Below are 4,590 nucleotides of genomic sequence, written 5' to 3' on the forward strand. Positions count from 1 at the left end.
CTATAGTGTCAGCCAAGTCTGAGTGTAGTTCTGAGAAACAAGGCTTGAAAAGCAGCATAAACCTCTGGGGACATGTAAGGGAACCACACACAGAAACCACAGCCTGGGACTGCAAAGAGCCTCCTGGGTAATTGCCATAGCAAAAGAGTGGGGGGAAAAAGTACTTTGCATATTTTGTGTTAGGTCAAACAAGAGCATTTGGATTTATTGATAAGACTGAATAAAGAAGGAAGTGGATGACAACGTTTTTTGTAATAGGGAAACCTGGACCTGCAACAAGCCCTCCTCGTAAAACCACACCCTGCCCTGACTGGTGTAGCTCAGTGGGTTGGGTGATGTCCTGCAAGCTGAAAGATTGCTGGTTTGATTCCCAGTCAGGGCACATGCCTGGATTACCCACCAGGTCCCCAGTTGGGGGCATTTGAGAGGCAACTGATTGATATTTCTCTCACACATCAATGTTTCTTTCCCTTTCCTTCTCCCTCACTTCCCCTTTCTAAAAATAAATAAATAAAATCTTTTTTAAAAAACCCAGCACCATTCAAGAACTAGACCATGAGCCATGTCCAATACTCAGAAATGACTGCTACAAGTTTCAAGGGCATTAAGAGGGGGAAAAGAAACTCTTTCAGTCCTAGAGACTAAGAGATTGAACTGATTGATGAAAAGGCCACATGACCTTGTGAGGACTGGTAAAGGGAGAGGGTATACAAATAAAATATGCTTGACCTTGCAATCCCCTTCTTAGTTCTGATTTCATATATTTATCTGTTCCAATCTGTTGTTAATTTAATATTTTGTCTTGGCACCCCTACTTAAGGGAGAATATACTGACAGGCCAACACACATTTTAGTCCATTTGGCAGTTCTGTTCCTTACTATAAATTATTAAATCGGCTTTCTGGTACAAATCCATCCCTTGTGAGTTTGGGTAGCATGCGCCAGTTTTCCTAGGATATGATCCTACTCTGTACAAAGAAAATTCCAGATCTGTTGAGCTTTAAAGCCAAACCCTTGGAGAGAAAGAGAAAAGGAATGCTTTCCTGAGAATCAGCTATTGTCATTACCTCCTACCTTCATTTCACAGACACTTTAATATTGCTAAGAAGAAAGCCTGCTTGCTTACCTCATTCTTCTCTTGCACGCAACCATGCTCTCCTCTCATTGGCCCCAAAAAAGGGAAGCAAAAGTAGCTCAGAGGTCAGTGAACCAATTTAGGCAAAGGAAGTTCCAAATTAGGTTAAGTTTTGAGTGTTAATTAAAACTAGCAGAGCTGTGGACAAACAACAAAAAAAAGCTGGTAATTTAATAATCATCTTCAATTGACTTTTAGAAGAGAGTCTACTAATGAGTATGACTGATAATCTAGGAATCATTATCACCTCAAACCAAGTAATAAATATCCAATCATACATCTAAAAAAATAGTACAGTTGTTCCATTTTGCCCATAGTTCTGAACTCTACTTCTCTCTGTATTCCTTCAAAGTTTACTTTAATTGGTGCATCACATATTACGTAGGCTGGGGCAAGTTTATAAATTGGTACTTTAAAGGCTTTTGGATCTTGTCTAACAGTAAAAGTAGATAAGGCATGATAGCTACTATGGAGGACATTACTCATTAAAATACACTGCTTTAAAATAAATAAATAAGGATTAGGAGAACCAAGATGGCGGCGTAGGTAGACACACTGCGCCTCCTCACACAACCAGAACTGACGGAAAGTCTAACGGCAAGGAAGTCCGACACCAAGGAAATAAAAAAAAAACATTCATCCAGACCGGTAGGAGGGGCGGAGAGGACTAGCGTTGCTGTGGCGGGACCAAGACTGGCGGAGTGTGGGACGAACAGGACAGGCAGTCTGACCACTAGCAGACCCTGCAGCCCCACATTCGCGCACAGATAAACAGAGAGGGCCGGACTCAGAGTGGCGGAGAACGGGGCAGGCAGAGCGGCGGGTAGCACCCCGCGGCCCCACATTTGCACAGAGATAAACTGGACAAACGGCAGGGAGCGAAGCAGACCGTGCAACCCAGGGCTCCAGCGCGGGGAAATAAAGCCTCAGACCTCTGATTGAAAGCGCCCATGGGGGTTGGGCCGGCAGCAGGAGAGACTCCCAGCCTCACGGGAGAGGTCATTGGAGACACCCACAGGGGCCTAGAGTGTGCACAAGCCCACCCACTGGGGAACCAGCACCAGAGGGGCCCAGTTTGATTGTGGGTAGTGGAGTGGAAGATTGGGGTCCGGAGGAGAGTGAAGCAGGAGCCATTGCTCCCTCTCAGCCCCTCCCCCATGTACAGTGTCACAGCTCAGCAACCAGCAGTACCCGTCCTGGGGAACACCTAAGGCTCCACCCCATAAAGTAACAGATGCGCCAAAACAAAAAAAAAAAAAATGGCCCAAATGACAGAACACTTCAAAGCTCCAGAAAAAATACAACTAAGCAGTGGACAGACAGCCAACCTATCAGATGCACAGTTCAAAACGCTGGTAATAAGGACACTCACAGAATTGGTTGAATTTGGTCAAAAACTAGATGAAAAAATGAACGCTATGCTAAGAGAGACAAAGGAAAATGTACAGGGAACCAATAGTGATGCGAAGGAAACTGGGACTCAAATCAACGGTGTGGACCAGAAGGAAGAAAGAAACATCCAACCAGAAAAGAATGAAGAAACAAGAGTTCGGAAAAATGAGGAGAGGCTTAAGAACCTCCAGGCCATCTTGAAACGTTCCAACATCCGAATTCTAGGGGTGCCAGAAGGAGAAGAGGAAGAACAAAAAATTGAAAACTTATTTGAACAAATAATGAAGGAGCACTTCCCCAGTCTGGCAAAGGAAATAGACTTCCAGGAAGTCCAGGAAGCTCAGAGAGTCCCAAAGAAGCTGGACCCAAGGAGGAACACACCAAGGCACATCATCATTACATTACCCAAGATTAAACGCAAGGACCTACATCCAAGATTACTGTATCCAGCAAAGCTATCATTTAGAATGGAAGGGAAGATAAAGTGCTTCTCAGATAAGGTCAAGTTAAAGGAGTTCATCATCACCAAGCCCTTATTGTATGAAATGTTAAAGGGAGTTACCTAAGAAAAAGAAGATCAAAAATAGGAACAGTAAAAATGACAGCAAACTCAGTTATTAATGACCACACCTAAAACAAAAACAAGAGCAAACTAGGCAAACAACTAGAACAGGAACAGAACCATAGAGATGGAGATCACATGGAGGGTTGTCAATAGGGGAGTGGGAGGGGGAGAGAGGGGGAAAGGTACAGAGAATAAGTAGCATAGATGATAGGTGGAAAATAGACAGGGGGAGGGTAAGAATAGTGTAGGAAATGTAGAAGCCAAAGAACTTATAAGTATGATCCATGGACATGAACTATAGGGGGGGAATTTGGGAGGGAGGGGGTGGACAGGATGGAGTGGAGTGGGGGGGAATGGGACAACTGTAATACCATAATCAATAAATATATTAAAATAAATAAATAAAATACACTGCATTTTTGGAGGACTCAAGTACCACCTGGTTTTAGTATTAAAAAGAACTAGATTGTCCTAAGTAATTTGCTTAATTTGGTTCTTATGCACACTGATAATTGTATCACACATCTCATTTTACATGGTCTGCTGAAAAATCTGGAACTAATTTATTATATTGGTACTAAGGTTGGAGATCTTTCTATGGTGTGCCTTAAAATTTTTTTAATTAAAATTATTGAGGTGACATTGGTTAATAAAATTATATAGGTGTCAGGTTTACAATTCTATAATATATCATCTGTATATGGCATTGTGTGTTCACCTCCCAAAGTCAAGTCTCCTTCCATAACCATTTATCCCCACTTTACCATCTTCTACATCCCCCCACCCTACACTCCCCGTTTCCTCTTATGATCACCATACTGTTGTGTGTGTCTATGAGTTCTTGTTTGTTTGTTTGTCTTGTTTTTTGTTTGTTGCTTTTAGCTTTATATCCCTCAATCATACAAGTGAAATTATATGGTTAACTTTTTCTGCCTGACTTATTTCACTTAGTATGTGGTACATATATATACTCAGACATAAGAAAATATGACATACTGTCATTTGTGACAACATGTATGGATCATGAGAATATGATGTGCTTTTTTTGATTATTCTATTTCATGGCTCTATTTTTATGTTCTTGACCACTTTTTCTTTATTATTTTCCACTTTACTATTTATTTGTATTACCTTGTTATAGTATGAATCCTTACAAACTACTAATCTTTTCTGGAACAATAGTGGGAAAGAAATAAAGAATGAACTGTGACCTCAATTCCTTTTTCATAGAAGTAGTGAATATTAATATCTTTAGATAAACTGTCTTCAGGAGTTTTCCAAGTTTCATTTTATATCCACAGAGTATTCCTGCACTTTGTTTGGAATTAATCATTCAACGTACTTAAGGAGCTACAGTAATGAGCAATTTTTTTGGATGTTGAGTGGGAGGGGTGGATTCAGAAGCATAAAATATGTCCCCTATCCTTCCAGAGTCCACTTTAAGTGACAAGTAAATCACTCATAAAATAATTAGAAAACAAGCATAGTATATGATTTA

This window comes from Desmodus rotundus, chromosome X (genome assembly GCF_022682495.2).
Source record: "Desmodus rotundus isolate HL8 chromosome X, HLdesRot8A.1, whole genome shotgun sequence".
Lineage (NCBI taxonomy): Eukaryota > Metazoa > Chordata > Mammalia > Chiroptera > Phyllostomidae > Desmodus > Desmodus rotundus.